Source organism: Lissotriton helveticus, chromosome 7 (assembly GCF_964261635.1).
Source record: "Lissotriton helveticus chromosome 7, aLisHel1.1, whole genome shotgun sequence".
NCBI lineage: Eukaryota > Metazoa > Chordata > Amphibia > Caudata > Salamandridae > Lissotriton > Lissotriton helveticus.
In genome coordinates this window covers 604,820,623-604,843,768 of record NC_136068.1, presented here as the reverse complement: position 1 = coordinate 604,843,768, position 23,146 = coordinate 604,820,623, and positions in this window count along the sequence as shown.

The following is a 23,146-nucleotide window of genomic DNA, read 5'->3' as shown; positions in this document are numbered from 1 at the left end:
GGATGGTGGAGCATGTAACAAGCATTAGCCATGTAGGAGTACATCTGTCGGATCATTCTGCCATCCTTTTACATTTGACGTTTGGCCAAAAAACGCAGAATCCGGTTTGGAGACTAGATCGTACGATTTTATTAGATCAAGAAGCCATGGAGACTGTAGAAAGCGAATTGGAGGTTTTTTTGACTGCGAACACAGACTCTGCCAAGCCAGATGTGGTATGGGACACGTGTAAATCCTTTTTGAGGGGGAGGCTGGGGGCCTTAGGGGCAAAGAAGAAGAGGATATATTATAGTAGAATCACTGACTTGGAAGAAAAAATTAGACAATATGAGGCAAGGATCATGGGGGAAAATGAGCAGCAGTTAAGGGACCAGGCCATTTTCGACAATTTAAAACTGAAGGCTGAACTAGCCACACTTCTCGCAGCCAGAAATAAAGAGAGATGGGATGCTAGCAGCCTGGCACATTTTAGTTATGGAGAGGGGTGTGGCAAGCTTCTGGCATGGAAAGCAAAGAAGGATTTGGTTCGAAACTTTATTAAGGAAATCAGAGTAGATGGGTCTGAAGGAGACACAGCTATTACAGACAGTGGAGAGATTGCAGAAGTTTTTTTTTAACATTTCTCCACTGTTTACAAGGAGGAGTTAGTACCAGACCCACAAGAGGTGACAGCATGGTCACAGTTAATAAAGCCACTCCCAATCCAATACAAACAGGTTTTGAATTCAGAAATTTCACTGACGGAGGTGGAAAAAGCCATAAAAAATGGTAAGAGAGGTAAGGCCCCGGGGCCAGACGGTCTTCCTTTGGAAGTCTATAAGACACTGATTGGCTCAATTGCCCCTTTTTTACATCAAGTATTTAATAATATCTTTAGAGGAGACACAGTGATGCCGGAGTCTTGGAGTGAGGCGGTAATAGTCTTGATTCCAAAACCCGGCAAATCACCTAAATACTTAGATGCATACAGGCCAATATCATTGTTAAATAATGATTATAAATTGTTTACCAAAATTATGGCCGATAGACTGAGTCAAGTCATCCCGCACCTAGTTCATGAGGACCAAAAGGGATTCATGAAGGGTAGATATTTAAAAGAACTTACCTTCTCAGTGGTTGGCGCAATAGACATGGCAACAGTTTTTAATCTCCCGCTTGCTCTTATTGCCCTTGACGCCGCCAAGGCATTTGATCGTGTGAACTGGCTCTATCTGAAGAAACTTATTCAACATCTAGGATTAGGTCCAAGCTATACCAATACCTTGTTATCACTGTATAGCTCCCCTACCTCCAAGGTGCTTGTTAACGGCATTTTGACACCCTCTTTTAGAGTAATGAGGGGTACGCACCAGGGATGCCCGATCTCTCCATTATTATTTAATTTATACATAGAGCCGCTAGCCAGCAGGATTAGAGATATGGATACAATAGCCCCCTTCAGAGCTGGCGAGTGGAATTAGAAGATTGGTCTCTATGCTGACGATATTATTATTTTTACTTCAAATCTGAAAGAGTCAATGGGAAATATATTTAAGCTCACGAAAGAATTTGGCAAGGTTTCAGGGTATGAAATCAACAAGAGCAAAACAGAGCTAATGGCATGGAATTTGGACACTAAAGACATTAAATGTAAGAAGGAGATGAGGTACCTAGGAGTGAGAATAACGCAGAATATAGAGGACTTAACAAAAATTAACTTTCTTAGGGTTAAGAAAGAAATAGGGGCTATATTACGAGATTGGAGTCATCTACCTCTCACTCTGTTTGGCCGCACTAACTTGATTAAAATGGTAATTTTACCAAAACTTACTTTTTTGTTTGAAACAATTCCCTGGGACTTTGATAAGAAAGGGCTTAAAAGATTACAAAGCGAGATTTGTTCTTTTATTTGGGCTTCTAAGGGATCTCGCCTATGTTGGAAGAAAATTAGAAGAAGATGGGACAAGGGCGGGCTATCAGCCCCAGATTTTTTGTTATATGACTGGGCTTTTTGTTTAAAAAATTTGAGAGAACTTATGGGAACACCGAAGGCTACAACTATAGGGAATATCTTCTCGGCTATGTTAAGTTTGAACAACTACGATCAGGACGGATTCATGCATACATTTTCAGACCCCCAATTTTTTTTTAAAGTGAAACTGAAATCTCTACGGGAAGCAGCAGAGCTCTGGTATAAAATTAGGAAAATAGCAAAGTTGAGTTATTTTGGATACAGGTCTTCCATTTGGGACACACCAGGAGCACCGTCTTGGGCAGAGGATGCATTGGCTGTCCCGTTGAAAATAGCAGGATTAAAAACTTGGGGAGACTTATTTCCAGAGGGAAAGTTGATTGGCTGGATACAAGGGGCACAGGTGTGGGGTAAAGGGTTATCTAAATTTAAATACTTGCAGATGCAAAGTTGGGCAAACAAGTCGGACACTGTTATCGGTCTCCAGAATGACTTTGAAGACAAAATATTTTCTCCACAATCATTCAAGAAGGAAGTTGCGATATGGTATTGGGCAATGGTGGAGATGGAAGATGGCCGTTCACACTGCCGGAACTGCTTTGGGGAGATTGCTTGCCGGACATCGCCACAGAAAATCAATGGCAAGTAATGATGACTATACTTTATAAAACAGTAAAATCTGCAAATTTAAGGAGAAATGTTCTGTTTACTATCCATAGAGCATATTGAACTCCCCGTAGATTATCGAAGTTCAAAGCTGGTGGACGAGTTGAGTGTCCAAAATGCAGAAATATAAATGTGGATGACCTGCACATGTTTGTGGAGTGTTTGAACATCAGGGAATTCTGGGAGGCGGTAAGCAACTGTTTGTCACAATCGCTTGGCTGCACAATAGAGGTAAGCCCTGAATTAATTATTACTGGGAGACATGATTTATATGACAATAGAATGAACGATAAAGTAAAGCTAGTTTTTTATGGGGTCCTGCTAGCTCGTAGGGAAATCTGTAAGGTATGGGTAGAGGCTACGACACCGACACTTATGGATTGGCTAAAGAGTATGAGATACTTTGCGACACTAGATTCCAAAGGTCGGATGAATAAGAAGCACAGATTTTGTTTACTTTTTTTGCAACACTTTGGGTAAGGGGTGGGCCTTCGCCTTGGTATAGAGAAAGAAATTAAGACATAAAATGAAAAATCCTATGATTAAGGCCTTGGCCTATCTCGCAGGCGTGTTGAACAGGTCCGTCCTTCGTGAAGGCGGAGTCAGAGACCGGGTCGCGGCCTCCGGTAGGGTTATGCCATTGTCTTTACAGGGTGGTACAGAGGATTTTGGCCTAGTGCTGGCTGGAGAGCCGCATATGCTCGTGTCTATAGCCAGCATATGAGATAAAAAGCCCAGGGCGTAAACAATCGAACAATGGGTGGCGTAAAGGCTAATGAGGATTAATAAAAAAAAAAAAATAAAAAAAAAAGGCATTGTCATTTGCAATACCAATAGATCAAAGTTTCAAAAATGTGAGACCAACTGTATTGGAAATGCTTGTTGTGCAGTTCTTATCCCTTGTTCCCCTTTTTTTAATATCTCAAAAATCAGTGAAATTGCATATTGCTGTGTTCATTATATGTCCCACGCCCATTTACACACTCTAATCTGCGACAGAGCCATGTGAATCCGTGAGCAGGAATATTTACTTGCTCTTTTCATTTTTATGGTACTTTTATCCTAAACATGAAACAGGGCAGAACAAAACAGAAACTACAAAATGTCAGACCAAGCAGAGTGAAGAACTAAAACAGGAAGAAGCATAAGTTGTATGCTCTCTGAGGCATACAAAGATGGAAGAAAGATGAATGTTAAGAAGGCATTGATTCCAGAGGAGAGTGCCAAGCTCATCGAAGAAGCAGAACCAAGACGAGGCACAGGAGGAAAGAGTGCAACAGTGCGAGAAGGACAGGTTGGCTAGCTCGGGAGATGACTGAAAGATGCATCTCTTAAATCAGTATATTTGAAAAGAGCTGCAGATATACTGGAGGTTGTATGTATATGGTATTTGCATAAACAAACCTAGTCGAAAGATTGAAGCGAGCATAACAGAGGACAAGGCAGTGAGTATTCAGGGTATTAAAGCGAGTGTGATAAAAATGTGGGGTCAATAGAAAGGAAAGCACAGAGTGCTTAGGTTCAGAAGTTTGAATCCACAGGAAAAGGGGAGTGTGGAAATGTGAGCAGAGAAAAACTACAGTAGAGTGAGGCAAGAAGATAGATAAAGGGGCAGAGGAAGGAGGGGGGGTCAACAGGAGATGGGAAATGAATAATGTCAGGAATGGTTTGTGCCGAGCTGAAGTAGAGAAGCTGCAAGCATGGTGTAGTGTGAAGTATGGATCTCGCACAACAACGAGAGAATAAGACATGTGAGGAAAAACTGAGTCTACCAGGGTTTTGGATTGGGAAACTGGGCAATAAATGGCACAATAGCTAGATGTAGCACAGAGGTGTCCAGAATGGCTCCAGGAGGGTTGGAACTATGCCACATTCTCAAGATATTCACATAGGAAGATACATTTACATACGTTCAATCAAACAGAATTAATTCACCGTGTGTTGTAATCCTAAAGATATGGAATGTATTGAGAGGTCCTGGGACCTTAATTGGAAGCCCTTTTTGAAATAAAAGTTAATGCTGTTTTTAATAAGGGAGGAACACATCTCAAGAAAGTGAATGTTGGACAATGCAAGTTTCCCAACCAGGAGCACTAAATCATATTTCTTAGAACAATGAAGTTCATGTACCAACTCATTTGCACTTGCACAACCTTTGGGAGCGTGGACTCGCCGGGTAATAAGTCACTCATCGTGTTGGAGATCTTACAGTTTTTTCGGGGGAAGCTATTCGCAAAATAACACTTTAGGCAATTTATCAAACAGGCAAGTACTGTAAGCGAAGTCACAGTTGCAGCCCTGGTGTTCCCTAAAATAATTCGAATTTTTTGACCAAGAAGATATAAGACAGCATATGTCACAAGAAATGTTATCATAAGCGTATTTGGATAACCAACCCAAACTTCCCAGACATTTTGCTTTTTAATACTAAAGCCACGTTGGGTCTACAAGATGGCTGTAGCGGTTTTTCACTCACACATCACAAAGAAAACATTTCATTTAAAAAAAATCAAAGTAATCAAATATCAGTCATTACTCTAGTGTAATATGCAGAGCAGGACAGTCGTTCTTTGAGCATCTTTACCATAAGCTAACAGAGAAAGCCATCAGATATTTATCTGATAATGTATACAAGTTGTTAAGATTCCCATTGGAATCAATGTGTTGCAGAGACATGTGACACATTACATGCATAGAGGCCCCATCAGTATAATGAAGGGGACCCGTGGCCAAGCCTGCCCACTTTTTCTAGCAAAGATGAAAGCCATGTGTGAGACTGCATCCCGGCCCGCCATACCTTCCAGCATGCCCCAACCTCATGTCAATAGTCTTTAGAGCCCAGTTACTGATCCGCCGAGGGCTCCATGCATTTTAGTGGAAAGCAGATGAGAAGAGAGGTTCAGCGGGGTGCACTGGTAGATAAACCTGGGGAGCTGTTAATATTTGTGTTGATCGAAGTGCTAGGGGTCCTTTCACAGAGAGCGACCTGCTATTGGGGAATGAATCAGACCTCTAGTGCTTTGAAGCACCTTCTTTTGCCCATGCCCAAGGCCAGCCGTAAACCACAACAAACAGATACAGTGAATGCAGTCCCAAGAAACAAGCAGTTAAAATACTGCGCCTAGGAAGAGAGTATAAAGGGTTGTGCCCAGCCACAGTGGTGTACAGAACTACAAGTGTGTTCCCTTATTGGTCTCCAGTTACTTTCTGTGTTCAGCATTTTCACCACTTAGTGATGTGAGACGGAACTTTGTAAAGTGAAACGGTAAACATCAGTTGCAAAGGCATGCTCCTGTCACAGGTACAGGCTGTGCGCAGAGTCAGCTGCCCGGGGTCGAGATGCTGTTTTTGTTGTCAGCAGAGGAAAGTTCCATTTGCAGTTTATAACAAAAGACACAGATATGGTTGCCAAAAAGTCATTAGAAGAAGCTGGAAAGCCGAAAGGTAAATGCAGAGAGAATACCGTAAACAACAGACGCCGTGCGCGTGCACATCATCGCGCGTGTCTGCCGCTTGTTTATATATTCTTTGCGCTTTCACCTAAAGTGAAATCGTGATGCAAAAATAAACCCGCGTGTCTGGAAGAGACGCCTTGCGCGAGCTAAATCTCCAGTCCGGGTGGGCGGGGCCTAAGGGAGACAGGGCGGACACAAACCCTGTTTCCAAAGAAGAGGGACACAAAACCAACGACTATAGATCTCACCAAGGCGAAGCAGCGCATGCTCTGCAACGCAGGCGAGACCTAAAAAGAGGCCAATAGAGTGAGACAGTTAAAAGAAAGCAAGTGAAATGCAAAAAGGAGGAAAGGAAAAAGGACGCATGCAAGAAAAAGGGTACAAATGTACAGAGGAAATAAGGTGTAAAAAAAGAAAAGGAAGGAAGAAAATAAAGACTGAGTGGTGGAAAGAAGAAAAGGAAAGTTCAACGAAATAAAAAGTAAGGGAAGAAAGAAGGAAGGAAAGCAGAAAAATATAATGAAACAAAAAAGAAATGTGAGATGAAAGTATGTGATTGAAGGAAAGAATAGAAAGAATTAATGACTTTAAGAAATACAAACAGAAAAGATACAAAGAAGATGTGAAAGAATGCCAGGAGGAACATAAGAATAAACTGATAGAAAGATGGATAGAAACCAAGAAACAAGGACTGATGAATTGAGGCAAGAATAGACAGAAGGAAAAAAAGAATTAAATACACATAAACACAAAAGAAAGATGATGAAAAGAACGAATCAAAGAAGCATGACAAGAAAAGAAAGACAATGGAAAGGAAGAATGAGAGACAGAGGTCTTTACTGGTAAATGTAGTTTTTGATATAGCAGACTTCATTTTACACCATCTCCTGCAAATTATTCCCATGGATACAATTCCCATGACACTTCATAGCAAGGGTTGAGAGGGATCACTTTGCTTGCACATTTATTGATGTGCATGGGCCAAAGTGGGGGGCATTGTATTTGTCTGACTATTCTCTTGGTTAGCTCAGTATAATATAACTTGCAAATTTCCATGGTTATAAATGATAGGTTTCATCATATTTATATATATATTTATGATGCTAGAATTGGGTTTCTGGTTTGCTGTGGTGTGAGCCCTGGTCAAGCAGTAACACAGTCCTAGTCTGGGTAAGACAAAAGCCAACGCCAAATTAACCTGTGCTTACCCACTGGGAGCTTGGCTGTCAGTCTTAACTTGAAGGCAATGTATAAAGTATTTATGTATCCCACACTAGCTTAGAAAATATTGATTTAATAAATTAAACAAATTCAATCATTAAAACAGGAGATAGTAAATTTTAAAGTTTTAAGTTAAAGTAGCTCTGAAAGCACAAAACGCCAACAAGGGATTGCTGGCCATGCCGGGCTGGGACAAAGTCTCAAGTTGAGGCATCGACCGGCCACAGGGACCTAGTTAGGCCCACTGAACAAAGTACTTTAAATCCTGGTTGCAGTCATGCCAGTTCACGCAATGAAAACTGAAACTTTCCAGAAGGAGCCCAGCTGGATGAACTTTTTTTTTTAAAGGTTTTGTGGAGATTCATCAAATGGCGACAAAACTGTTAGCAAAACAAAAAATGCTCTTCCTATGTATTATATATAATACCCATTGGCGTCACCACTGGGTAGTTATAGTTAGGACCATGTTTCAGCAGGAAATAGATTTTTTAGTTTGCTAATAACTTTAGCTGATTTCTAAAAAATGTTGGAGTGATCCTTCAAGGGAGTGAGGGGGCAAGAAAAAGGGCGGGTCCCAAAATACATACTGCCCTTGCAGTTTTCCAGAGAAATGCTGAACAGTGAAATGGAAAAAACAACTGACAGGAATGACACTCAATTTGGCAGCAAGCTAAATATTTACTCAAAAAGCATTCTTTTGTGATTCGATGTAAATCTGTTCAGCGCTTTTTGAGAAATGAAGGTTCAAAATTTGTAGATATCTGGGCATTTGGGTAAATGAGAGTCTTGTGAGATTCCGACCGGCACGCAGCTTTTAATAATGGAGCTATCCAATTGGCAGTGAGGGCCTTTTTCCATGTCAGCCATCTCGCAGGAGCGAGAGCCTCCCACTAATCCAGCGAGTGCACTCGTACTTACAGCCACACAATGCACTGCTTATGACCTCACATATTACATCCCGCATGACATGGTCAGTGACATCACTGATGACATCACACATTCAATACAAAGTGTTGCCATCAATGAGGTCACTGACTATGTCATGAGTGATGTAATATGTGAGGTCATAAACAGTGCACTGCGAGGGCGTAACTAATAGTTAGCTCAGGTAAATATTACTGCTGAATTTCTATGGTTTTGTGTGGGTAAAATCAAAGCCTAACTATAACATCCTATAACCTTTGATATTTCAGTGAATATATATACATATTGCTTTTATTGCAAAAAATACAATGGCATGAAATCCATCTTTCAAAGAGTGCTGTAAAATATGGCAAACGTTTCGTAGGTCACTGTAAAACATGGGTTTCCTTGCTGTAAGGACCGATTAAACGTTTGAACAAGGGTTAATACCTCAAGGTGGCCTTTTCGTTGTCAGACTCAAAGGGCAACCAGTCTGCAGGTCACACTTTGCTGTTTCATGTCTATAATGACACTTCAATTCCTGTAAATGGTGACGACCTGGTGCCTTAGAAGAGTATTTATTAATGGAGAACAAAACTTTAAAATGACTCATACAATGAAGAGTTAACTCAAAAGTGCTGTAAACATAGGCAACACGAGAGAGCAGGTATCGAGTGTACTCCCCGTACAAGAAAACTGAATGGTAGATTTACAATAAAAAAGTAGGTAAAAATTCTAAGTCTGGTTAACATACACAGAAGTATTATTTAGTCCCTAATATATCTAAAGCAATTTTTTGTGACGCACTGAAATAATTGAACAGTGTCTTGTGTCCCTAGTTAGAAGACAATAACTTTGGAGAATGTAACCAGTTTGCTGATTGTTTTGATCAAAAGGTGAAAAAAATCAGACAGGCTTAGAATGTAAGACCCCTTAATTTAAATCTGGAACCATACCTAGTAACGACTCAGTACTTACCCTGCCTCTATCTTACCTGTTAAATTTCAAACTTTTGCAAGAATTTTCCAAACTAGTTATGATTGGTAGACTGCCTTTGTCAAGAGTGAAGCCACTCCTAGCTAAAATTCATTAAAAAAAATCTTATGTCATTTATGTGCCCTGTTAAACCCTCATTGTCTTCTTAATGTGTCCCAACATCCATTTTTGAAAGACACCAACACTTGACCTTGAGGTGATTGATAATGACAGGCCTATCCCCCACCTGCTTTTTATCGCAAAGCTTCTTGAGTGAGCTGTTCTCAATCCTCATACTTCATGCAGGCACATATTCTGTTACAACCAACTCAGATTGGCTTTCAGTGGTGGCTCCTTCGCTATGGCCGAGGTGCTTCGCCCTACTGCCTTGAGCAGTGTAAAGGAAATACTATTATCATTTTATGTTTCCTTCCTTTGCGGGCGAGCGGATGGGGCTGCCCATCTCACATGGAGCAGGCAGGAGAGGAGTGGTAAGCCCACTCCTAAGTGCCAATTGACTGTTTGGTTGCCCCTCTCGAGCGGTCCAAACCAGTCATGCACACTTCCCCTTTCTCCATGCAGGCTGCATTACAGCCTGCAAGGAGAACAGGCCCCTATTCCCTGGTTGAGCGTGTCACCAGGACACTCAAAACCAATCACAGCGCTAAATTGCAGCGCTGTGATTGGTCAGTGCAGCCTGGGTGCCAACCAATCACAATGCTGCATTGCAGCATTGTGATTGGCCAGGGAGCCTGGCTTCCTGTCTCACAACAAGAGCAGGTGCAAGGAGGAGAGACGCTGCGGCGGGACCGGCGGCAAGGTAAGTGTCATTTTTGTTATAGCAAACCCGTCTCCCCCTGCGCCCGCCCCGCCACCCGCTAGTCATGGTGGTCGCCACTGTCAGCTTTCTATCAAGATGGAATATAGAGAACTTCAGTAAAGTCCCAATTCTTACACTCCAGTGGCCCTGATCGTTTTGGATATGTAAGCCACATTTAGTATGATCTTCACACTCTTTTGAATCTCTTACACTGTAATATCTTGACATCAGAGCTTCCTGATCAGGATAACTACTCAACTTTCTTGAGTCATTTCTATAGGAGAATAAACAGCTAACTTGTGGTTTAACTCATATTTCAGTGTTGTCACCACTGCTTACTTTAATCACTTACATGGCTCCACAGCCTACCATTATTCAATCATTTGGGTTTTCAGCAGTGTGTGCTGATGACACTCAGACAATTTTCAAAGTGAACGGAAACCCTATCCTGAGAGCTGAAATCGCATATTTCAGCCTAGGAAAAGTGGACCTGCTAGAAATAGTTGCTGCTTGAATGTGTGCGAATAAATTGAAACTCAGGGGTAAGAAATCAGAACTTTTTTCTCTGCCTAGATCTACTCCTTTATCCTTCTGCTGCCTTGCCTGGGAGACAAACCTATCCCACCTCTCTCTCTGTCAATAAGTTAGATTTTAATATTTACTCTGACTTATCGCTGCAAAATCGGATAAACTCTGTAGTTTATGTTTTTTTCATTTCCTTACTATCAAGCGCATTTTGCATATATGTACTTTCTATCATCAAATACAGATTATCAATGTTATGTTATAAAAATGTATAGAGCACATGTAAACCCAAGGGTTTCTTGGGGTTGTGACAACCAGGAGTGAAGGGAGAAATGGCTCAGGCTAATCAAAAGCTTGCTTAAACAGTCAAGCCTTCAATAAGCTTCCTAAACCTCAGGAAGTTATGTTCCAGGCTGACATATTAAGGGATAGAGGGCCATATTATCAAGAAAGGGCGATACATTATCTCCGCTTTTATCGGCAGGAAACTGCCGCTAAAGCGGCGATAATGGGCTTGATAATAGGCCCTTGTGAATTCCCACAGAAGCCCAGGTTAACACCAGAACCTGGGCTTCTATGGGAATTCACAAGGGCCTATTATCTTTAGCGGCAGTTTCCTGCCGATAAAAGCGGCAATAATGTATTGCCCTTTCTTGATAATACGGCCCAGAGTTCCATAAGATGGGGGCCAGGACAGAGAAGGTCCTGCCCCCCCCCCCTCCCCCTCTATCTGTTGCTTGAACCAGAGGACCCTCACCTTCAACTGGTTAGAAAGAGATGATCTAAGAGCTTGAGTAAGAACATGTCTCTTCATTCTGCTTGCTACAAAGACTGGAGCCTGGTCATAACTGGATTTGTAAATAATACTATCACTTTTAGAAAAAGGCTTGCAGTTTGATGCGGAGCCAATGAAACTTTATTAAGGCAGAAGAGATATGCGCATGTTTGTGCAGTTTGCAGATTTTCTTTGCTGCTGTATTTTGAATGATTTTTAGTTGGCAATGCTTTTGTCTCAATGAGAATTGATTATTGTAACTCCAACACCATCTATCTGGACTCAATTAAATTGTAAAGAAACTTCTATCAGATAAAATGCAGCCGCCAGGCTGACTGAAAAAAAAATTACTCCATCTCTGCTGCCATTACCTCGTTAAATTGGCTTCCAGTCAAATAAAGGATACTTACTTTTCAAGGCCCTTTGTCTGGTTCATAAAGCCCTTTATACTACTAAATAGAATATTTTGTCACAGAGATTTGTACCTCACATTCCCAACCACAAACTGAGATCTGAGAAAGCAGTTCTGGTCCAGGTATCTGAGTTCAAGCTCTCCTCTGTGGGTGGCTAAGCTTTGTCCATCACAGCTGTGAAACATTCAAACGCTTTATCCATCTTTCTCTGTACTCAAACTTCTGTATTGAGCTTTCAGAGAACGTTAAAATATGGCTTTTTCTAAATAGTTTTTAACCCAGCCACAGTCTGCTTTATGATTTATTAGCTCCAATTGTCTGTTTTTTTCTCTCTGGTTAGCAATCCTAGTTCCATGATACCACCAGGGGACGGTTTTGCGTTTCACAAATTACAAAACATAAAAATAAGTAGCGGCGCATGGCACTGATCGGATGTAGGGGTGGGAGGGGGGGAGGATGTGGGAGGTAGGGAGCGGGGGCAGGAGGTGGGAGGATGCGGGGGAAGCGGGAATAAGAAAATTCAATAAAAAGTTACCTTTTCGCTGCTTCCTCGCCTCCGTAGTCCTCCCTTGCTTGGCCTTACCGGAAGCACTCCCTGGCTCCAGTCAGCCAATCACAACACTGCTTTAGCTGCATTGTGGTTGGTCTGAACGCTGTGTTTCTGTGCTCAGACGCTGACTGGGAGCCTGGGCATGTTCTCCATGTAGGCTGTAATGCAACCTGCATTGAGAACATATGAAGTGCGCAAGACTGTTTTGGGTGGCCCGAGAGCGCCAGCCAAGCATCACTACACACTTTAGGAGGGTGCTACCACTCCTTCCCTGCCATTAACGCAAATCGGATGGATGTAGGAGAAATAAAATGATAACGCAAAATATTATCATTTTATGTTCCCTTTGTGACACTGCAAAAAAGCAGTGGGGCGATGATCCTTCGCCTTAGCGGAGGAGCTGCCACTGAAAATAGGGAAACACCCGCAACTACTAGACAGTGTTTTACCATTGTCAGAGGTACCAAGATCATGTAGCATGGAGGTCCAGATTATGTGATACGGTTATCTAAATGATATGAAAAGAAACACAAATTATGCAGCACATTTCCAGGTGGTAATAGTTTCATCCATTTGTGTTAGAAGCAACACTTTTTATAGAATATGCAAATTATCTGACAAATATGGGGAATCTATAATTATGTGTAAACATTACAGCCCCAGAATTGCATACATCCACTGGCCATCACCATTGTCCACTGGTTTATCAAAAATGCACTCATCAAAGACAAACATAACCCAAACATTCTAGGTTCATACAGTATGCATTGCTAGCTGCAGTTTAAAGAATATTGTTTTTTTTAAACTCACAACTCAAAAATAAACGTGTTGTAGAAAAATAATACATAATGGGTAACATGTGTTAAGCCCCTATATTGCCGTCTCGGGTTCTGATGATTTTTACAAACCACTTATTCAACATGTTTGAGTTGGGTAAAGCCTTTATACACTAAGGGCCTGATTCACAAAGGGTCTCCACACTCAAGGCGGAGGCCCCACAGTTGTGGAGTTCTCCACACTCAGGTGGAATCTCCGCAATGAGAATTTGCAATGTGGAGCCACCCCCCACTCCCACCCCGATTGTGGAGACTCCCCCATGACTACAGACCCTCTGTCATAAGTGTGAAGGCCCTTTGTGAGTCAGGCCCCAGGATTTCCCATCCATAGGTGCAAACCCAGAGAATAACATAATTTTAATCTCATACCCTGACACCCCGCCCACCTCCCCCCAATCCTATATCTATTCTGCAGGCGCAGGAGAGGTAGAGTCATTGGTGGTGTTTGAGAATGCCTCACATTGCCCTTACTTTCCTAGGATTCTCCACATATCTAAACTTGTGCCTAGTTGCTAACACAATGGTTTGCTATGACCTATCTGTTCAACGTATAATGTTTTTTCATGGAGCTCGATGTGTTTGCTATTAGCTGAAGGGCCCTCAGTATCTTTTGTGTAACGTCTGGAGAGATAGTGTATCCTAGGGACCACTGTGCCCTAAACTAACATTCCCTCCTGGATAAGTTGTGTGTTAATAACTCCATTGCTAATGCCTGCCACAGCTTATGAAACCAGAGGACTGGTTTGGGGCCCCTTCTTTTTCCAACAAAGAGAAGTTAGGTGATCGCAGCCCTCAACTTGAGATGGAGCAAGAGCTTGTCATCATGGATGGTCATCGCCTCTAGCAGCCCTGGTCGAAGATCCAGGACGGCTACGGCTGGGTCGGATAGGATTGGAAGACCCAGGATACTTTTAACATGAGTGAAGATGTCTTTCCAGAATATCTGGATAACCAAGCAGGAGTAGCAAACAAGGGTAAAGGTCCCTTGTACTTCTCCAGAATGTATCTGGTGAAGAAGGGACAATATCATGTACGCATGTTGGGATCAAGTACCACTGAAACATCACCTTATATGCCAATTGTCTACAAAGAAAGCATTTAAACACCTTTGGAATAAAAAGCACCGTGCTTCCTCTGTAACCTCACCACCCAGATCCCTTTCTCACCAGTGCTACTATGGCCCTATCCTTATTGCCTTCCTAGTTTGCGTTGTTCAGTATGTGCTGGAGATGAGGCCTCTTGAGCTTCTTCTGAGGGCATAAGGCCCAAGGCCAGAGTTGGCAGTACTGGAGCCTGTCTGTTTCTTGGATGCAAATTCGGATTTACACTGCAGAAAGGATTAGACCAGTCTTTGATTAACTAAATCAGTAAGAATTGTGCATTCCCCTTTGTCCAAGGTTTGGAAGGAGTTTCCCTTTTGTGCTGGAGTGAAGTCATGGGTATGATGAATGGGCTTGTACAGGGGAGAGTGAGATGTCAGATCCTCCCAGTCACCATTCTGTCCCACATTTCTAACACCGATTTTACTGAAGTTGCTACGTAAGTATTCTGTCAGCGAAGCAGTTTTTCACCGGCGCCAAATTCCATAAAGACCTTCCCAACACTTTCCTATTCATAAATAGTCATTTTTGTCACTTTCCCTAAGGGTCCAATTTAGGATAATACTCCAGGGCTGCTCGGTTATATTACAGTAGGGCAGAATGCAACAGACTCCCTCTTTTTAAGTGTGCCATAAGAACCCTTGTGGGCACTTGCCCCCACCTCCCACCGCATGTTAACTTTGCCACACTCTTCTTTAAACTTCAGAAAGCTCTTCTGAAAAGCCAGTTTGCCCATGGCTGGAATACCCACAACAAGGGCCTGAAAAAAACATAACACTGTTGACAGGATGTTCATGTAACTGCTGGCCAATAGACTTTCTTCCAATCCTAATTCATGCTAGTTATTCTTAAGCATAAGTACCAGATCCCACGTGGCTGGCATTGAAAGAAAATGGCACAAGATGCCTATATCTGCCAGTCTCTGTGGTGAAATTGTTGGGTGTAGGATCACTGACTTTTGAAGTTGTCTTTACAGCCAGAGAGCCTCTCAAATCTGTCTAGCTCCTCAATGACCCCAAGCAGGAATTTGGCATGGTCAATCAAGGTCAGAAGTTCATAATTTGCAAAGAAGCACAATTTATGCTCTTCCATACATACATGTCTGCCCAAGCTCCTATTTTACTGGCGTGTGATCCCCCAAAGGGGCAAAAGTAATGGGTGAAGGTGGACAAGAATACCAGGTTAGTGCCTGGACGGTGAATCTAGGCAATCTCTGCCCACTCACCATATGAATGCTATGGGTGTTTATATTAGTGCTGTGCAAAATATGCTTACTTTTCTATTGTGTAATTATGCAGTTTCTTGGAAAAAATATGCTAAATTACACGTAGTTACATAAAATGTGAAAACCGCATCTGGTAATATATTTTGGTGTGAAATGAATATTTATTACGGACGTGAGGATACATTTAACTCTAAAAAAATAGTGAAAAAAACAAGTGTCACAAAGGACCACAAAGTCAGTACCCTGAAGTTGAAGTAAGAGCACTCTATTCAGAGCACTTCAGCCACAGCCTGAAGGGAACCTCTGCCTAAGCTCAACTCACCTTGAGTGGAACTTTCAGTCAAATGAAAACAGACATGAACCTCTATGCAGAGAGCATTCCATTTAAAATACATAAGGAAGAAAGAAATACCACACATCTTCTGTCAGCAACTTTAACAATAATAGTTAAAACAGATAAAGATTGCAAAAGAACAATGTACAGTACATTCAACAAGACAAAAAATTGAGAAATAAAACAAAAGAATCAACCTCAATCCATACTACCCATGAACGGTACCACTCTGCTGGAGGAGCGTCACCTCACTACCTTAACAGTGGAAAAAAAGGAAAAATAAAACAATAATAACTTGCTTTATCATTTTATTTGTTCATGCTGCTGCGTCTTGTCGGGCTGATTTGCCCTGCACTCAGAGCAGGGGGAGGAGTGGCGGGCACCATGTAAGTGCGCATGAATGTTTGACCGGCCCTCTTGGGCCTGCCAAACATTCATGCACACTTTGCATGTTCTCCATGCAGGCTGCATTACAGCCTGCATGGAGAACATGCCCATGCTCCCATTCCAAGGCTGAGCTCCGAACCACGACGAGCAGACCAATCATAACGCTGCATTGCAGCGTTGTGGTTAGCTATGGGGAGCCTGGGATCCCGGGTGCTTCCTCCTTCCTGTTTCCACAGATAAAGTCAGGAAGAGGAAGGAGGCGAAGTGGCGGTGGCGGGCCAACAGGTTGGCAGGTAAGTAATGTTTTATCTTCTTTTTGTAACCCTTCTGCCCACCTTCCCCCCTCCCCGCCCCTCTGCTGCTTCCCAGAAGAAGCCGCCACTGCCCATCCTCAGCCTTCACTGCATTGTGAAACAATCCCACTTTTATACCATGACATGCAACAGCCTTGCACAAATCACAGTTCTTCTTACAGTTGGACACACATCTTTCTTCCTTGGCCTTACAATTGTCCATCTCCCAATGAACACTGTTTTGCTTTCCTCCAACACAGCCTCCCATGAGACATTTCTGTATTTCACCTTGTAAATTGTGTCACTGTTCTTGCAGTCTTGACATTATCCTATTAATCTTTTATTTTGGATCTTGATCCCAAATCACCAGTAGGTTAACTTGATTCTTGCTTTGGCTGTGTTTATCTCTTGATGCCCTCCATGTCCTAACCTCCTAATCTTCGCCCTGAGTGAGACAGGAACAGCTAACCTGGTTGCTTTTAAAATAATGCCTCCTTCTCAAGATAGTTCATGTCTCACTTTCCAAAGCACATCCATCTCCTGAGATTTCTTCTCTTGCCCCCATCCTTTCTGCATAACTTCGCTCATCTTTTGTAACTCTTCATCACCCTGAGGTACACAGACCCACAATTCGTACAAAATAGCTTTCTCTGCAATACTGAACATTTTAACTCGTTAATCCTCATCAGATTTATCCCCTTGCAACCTTACAAAACACAATCTAGAAATAGAATCTGCAACAAATTTACAAGGTCCAGTTATGAAGTGGACTCCATAACTATAAACTTGCAGTTCCACTATCCACTCACTAATTCACATCAAAATAGCTCCCAGTCCTTGCTTTTTTAAACTTAGAACAAAGGCTTATGGTCTGTACAAACTTTGAACGTGTTGCCCCATACACAATTCATCATCTTCTTAATAGCCCAGAAGACACTTAAAGTTTCTCTCTCAATAGGTAAGTAATTAGCTTTTGCACCAGGTAAGGGTCTGCAAATATGAGTTACAGTCCTATACTCTTTTTTATTTTCACTTTTCTGAAGCAATACAACACCTTAGTGCATTGCACTGTTAGCCATCAAAATACAACACTGCTTTGTTGGAAAAAAGCAGTGCAGGTCATATGCAAACTAATAAATTCATACAACCATTCCTCTGATCAAGAAATTCCTTCCTTGTCTCAAGTAAAATTCTCATATTAATAGTATTTGAAACTAAATTGGAAATACATTTCAAATGGAACTCTAATACACTTAAAAGGGGTAACAGTTATATTTTATCTTAGATGGACTTTACAAATTCACAATATTGGAAGGAAGCTCTTTCTTTGGACTAATCCCCTTACTTGTGATACAGTGTCCTAAATAATCATTCTCTACCCTTGCAAACTTACACTTTCCGAGTTTGACAGTCAGCCTGTTACTTCTAAGTAGTTCAAGAACTTGTCTGACTCTAAAATCATTCCCTTCGGGAATCTCTCCAAAAATCAAGATGTAAACCTGAAAGCATCTTATTCTCTCCTTATTTCCCAAAACCTCGTACACTGGAAGACAGTCGCAGTTGACACGAGACCAAATGGCATTCTCACAAAATGATAAGTTCCCAATGGCCTAATGAAAGTGCTAACGCGGGATTACTGGTTACTAGTTACCTTACCAAATCCCAAACTATGTCGACTGAATCGTTGGTACCTGTCATTGAGTAAAAGGTAATCTTACAATAAGTCAATCACTTTAAAAACTTACACCACTCTAAAGGACCACTGACCAAATTTTAAGTTTCAAAGATTTAATATAAAGTCAAAGATAACTGAAGATACAAACTTCTCAAAATGAGATTAAGAAGATAAATCGGTATCACTATGAACATGAACTTTTTGAATAGTCTGAGTCTGAAAAACAAAATAATAAGTACAAGCTCGAAAACCATAAGGGTTGCCAAAATGGATACAAGTTGCAACCTCAAAGTCATTACAGAAAAGAAAATTAAGGTTAGTCTATCCCTACACTATACTGAGTGACATCCCTACTTAGCAAGATCTTTACCCCTCTAGGTGTCAGCCGTGGTGACTTCCTAAGAAGATCACGCACTTCTCTTTGTCTCTTCTCTGATAATGGGTCTCTCCTGATCAGCCTATCTGCCTACCCATCCGCTTCCTTAGGCTCCCAAAATCATCTGCTCTGCTCTCCTCCCGGGTCTCTTTCCCTAATACCAAATCACATTTCCAAAAGAAACGCCCCTTGGGACGCCCCTCACGTGGTACATCTTTGCGCGGCAAACTCCATGATGGTACTCTTGAAGACCCTCGTTAAAGTTGACCTTGGTTCCCAGGCTTCTTCTCCAGTGCGCTGATACCCCCTGAAATTCCTGGAAACTCCTACAGGCCTGCGCCAGGCGCCACTGAACAAAGTCCCTTTCATTCGAGCTGATTAGGACCCTCGCACCTGCATACAGCTCGTCCTGCAGTGGGCCTCAAATTCCAGACTCCACCATATCTTTGAGTCATAAAACACACTCCAAGCTCTGTGCTGGACACCTCTCGACTTCTTCCTTAACGAGCACATGGTAGTTCAAACGATATGACATTATCAGTTCAGGCCTACTTGATTTACATGAAGCAGGTCCCTGCACTCTTAAAACATTAACTTGATTTAAACAACATTCTTAACTAGCATACGTTTCTAAAACAACACATCTATAAAGAATATATTTCAAACTTAGTTCGATAATACATTTGGAAGAACCACGTCAACCTTGTCTCACATTATTTTAGCAGCACGTTTAGATTTTCTGTGAATTGCCATGAGGCCTACACATTATACTGGTTTTGTAAAGCTCTATTCAACTCTAACATGATTCCTTTAACATGAGAACATGAGGTTTTCATATTCATTCCAACATTTCTACATTAGTCTCACACAGTTATGATTATTGTTACTCTACTTAAACATTCTATGCATTTCACTACTGAATATAAGACACTCTGTGTATTTCACTTCTAAATATAAACACTCTGGTGCAAAGTACATGTTAACTAACTACGTGCTTGTAAATATGGTGCACTTATACATTTTTTCAAACTTGTGCTCTCTCAGTCCCCCCTTTGATGACCTTCTGGGGTCATCACCATCAAGACACTAAAAATGTAGAACCCTTCAAAGTGAAGTCATGGCTGTGCCACTTCTTTTCATACTCTCTAATGCTTTCAGACTCTTGTATTGAGTGTCCTGCATCGCTGTCAACTCTTCCTCCTGTTTCCTCATAGTTCTCTGCAACCTATTTGCTCTATAACATTGATACAAACGCACCAATCCCCACAAAGTGATTACGCAAATCACAATTATGATGATGGGTTTCAGTATGTACCAAACGATACCCTTTCCTAAGTTGGCAAACCAACCTCCAACTTTACCCATTCCATGACCTACTTTTTCCCACACATTTACTTTTGCCAGGTCCTCAATTTCGTAGTGTATGGCAGTGATGTTTCGTATATACTTCTCTAGAGGTTTTGAATTGTCTGGAATGTAAGTGCAGCATTCCTGGACCTTCAAAGCCTTACAGACTCCTCCCTCTTTAGCTAACAGAACGTCTAAAGCAAGTCGGTTCTGAAGAACCATTGCCCTAATCGATTGCATCTCCCCTTCTATCAGCATCAATGATCTTGCAGTACTGGCAGATAGCCTATCTACGACTGTAGCTAACCTCCTGATCTTAATGTCATTCAATATCAGTCCTAAGAAAGGGAATGCAGCACCGAGTACATCTCCAACTACTTCTGCTGCACCCAGCCCTCGCTTCCATCTAGTTGGTATTTCTTTCTTTGGCGTGTCTAAATTCTCAACATGATATATTTTAGGGAAGACAACAGCCAGATAGCATGATCCGTACCAATTATCTGGTAACTTCACATAGGCATTTCTTCCACATACAAAATATACATTTGGTATTGCTTGCATCCCTTTCAAAAAGTCCTTAGAGTAATACTCCAATTGAAAGGCATGTTCACAATTGACTTGACCTACATAAAAGTTTTCATAATAAGAGTAACTCCTGTGAATGCACAGTTTCCCCCGTTTCTCCTTATCCAAAGCAATTGGACCAATACTACCTTTTCTTTGATGTGCCCTTTCCTCCTTGGTCCAATCTGTTTCCCATTGTCCTGATGCCTTCAAAATCTTCTGCCTCCTGTATCTAGTATCTACCTGTCCTATAAACTTTTTCTCAACTTCTGATATTTGACAAGTCAGATTGTTTCTTCGAGCATGTGAAGTATCTAACGTTTTCCATGGAATAAACCATTTGTGTAATCTGTCTTCTCTTTTGTAATAGTCCCACTTGTTCAAATGCTTGAAATTCGGGACCTCTGGCAATGTCGAGTCGAAATTCGAGAAATAATACTCAAATCCTTCTCATCCATAAAATATGCTCAACAACAAACTGCACGTGATTCCATACGTCAACGGAAGATGATGGTATCTGATACCCTCCTCTACCGAAGCTGGTAATTGCATACAAACGTAACAATCCTTCACTTCCATGGCATCAACATATTCATAAAGCAATTTAGCATAAGCATTTGACTTGTAATTTCCCTGTGACTCATCTGTATGTAGCCTTTTTATTTCTGCATCTAACAACGCTTTGTCTTTATCATTGATGTTTCCCTTTTCCTTAATAATGGTAGTTTTCGGTGTTGACACTCCCTTGACCTCCTTGACTGCAGTTTCATCCCTCTCGTGTCCCACTAGGAATGAAACAGTTACCACTAAAATTATAAGAGAAACCACTACTCCTAAAAATGTAACAACTATACATTTTGCCCTGCGGTTCGGGTTGCCAGCCTCCATGTTCTCAAACAGTGTCACTTTGGACGTTCTTCACGCATCAACTTCTTCCTCTTTTCAAACAAAGTCTTTCCCTCTTGCAATGTCTCTCTTTTGAACACTTGGAAGCTTGACAATTTGTTTCCGCAAAACAGTTCAAAGTCCCGTAGAAATTAGACAACCCTAGCCCTTCTCCATCCACTAAAAGGAAACCCCTACCACTTTTCTTCTTCCACTCGGCGCTAGGTTATCTTGCAACAAGTTTTACAATTTCTTTTCAAAAGTCTTATTTTCGTCTGAAGTTATGTATGACTCAAGGAGGGACACTACGTCTTCACAAATGTCCATCCGAAGTAACATTCCCTCAGGTTCTGGGCAGTTCGTACCACAACATGGAAAGTCAACTTTTTCTAGGATTATTCTCCTTATTTCGCTCAGGACAAGTGGACGGACGAAATTGAGAGTTAGCGTTTTTTCAATTTCTACTCCTGGTACTATCAGTTCTACATCCACAATTACAAAGGGGTCCGTTCTAATCAAGATCACTTTCTTCACCTTTCCAGTTCTGCGCCCCTTTGAAGACATTCGTAATATGGTATTAATCCACAACAATAAGCGCTCCTAGCATTTCTACTACTCGCTCAAGCATTTCCAAACGAAGAAGAGTTCCCTCCAATATTGGATATCGTGAACAGCAAACTGGAAACTCAACTGTCTCTAAAATCAATTTTCTTATTCCGCTCAGGAGAGCAGGATGAACGATGTTGAGTGTCAGCAACCTTTCGGTCTCCGCTCCTGGCAGTAGAAACCTTATTTGCACTGTGATGATCAGGTCAGTTCTGACCAGTTCCACTTCCCGGATCCTCCCGGTTCTGTGCCCCCCAGACATCTGCAACGAGGTAGGTCCAGTCGGGAGTAGAGTATCTTCTACTAGGCACTCGCACCCTCCTTGATCTTCTAAGGCCCTCCTCGGCTTGATCCTGGATATCTTCTTCTGGATCTGAGTCTTCGGATATAGGAGTAAGCGTTTCTTCCTGGGCCGACCTCAAACTTAGCCTTCTTCTCCTTGCTGGCCAAGTGGCAGCTCCAAGCCTTATTCTCCTATTCCTTGTCCTCTCACTTGGTTCTTGGTCGCTCTGATACGGATCTGAGTCTGAGTCGTATTCACTTCTGCTCTCTCCTTCAGTTGCGTCTTCCGTCTCACTGCCGTCCTGCCTTCGCTCTTCTTCTGAATCCGTTGCGTTCCCAACTTCTTCCGACACCTCCTCAGCTGCTGCAATCCCTTCTTGCGACCCTTCTTCTACTTCCGGGCTTTCGTCTGGGATAGGAGCTGTTCCTTCTAGAGGTGCTGGAACTCTTCGAGTATGGGATGCATGGATCCAATTTGGCAGCCCCCCGCACTTCACCGCGGTGTTCGTTATCAGGATTACCTGAAAGGGCCCACGCCAGCGAACATCTAGGCAGTTCTTCCGGACGTGTTTTTTAACCAACACCCAGTCCCCTGGGTTCAGGTCATGACACAGGTTCCTCGATGCTGGAACTTCAGCCGCATGCACCTGAAGGGACACAGAATGGATGGCGTCAGACAGTCCTTTACAATAATCCAAGATCAGATCATCTGTAATATTCAATAGGGCAGTAGTTGGAACTGTAGGAAGTCTCATGGCCCTCCCCATCAGGATCTCGTGGGGAGAAAGACCTGTCCTCCGGTCGGGGGTGCTGCGCATGCTCATGAGCACTAGAGGAAGAGCATCTGGCCAACTCAAAGATGTGGATGCCACTACTTTAGCCAATCTATTCTTCAAAGTGCCATTCACTTGTTCCACAATTCCTGAAGCTTCTGGTCGATAACTACAATGCAGCTTTTGATCGATATTCAGTGTGGAGCACA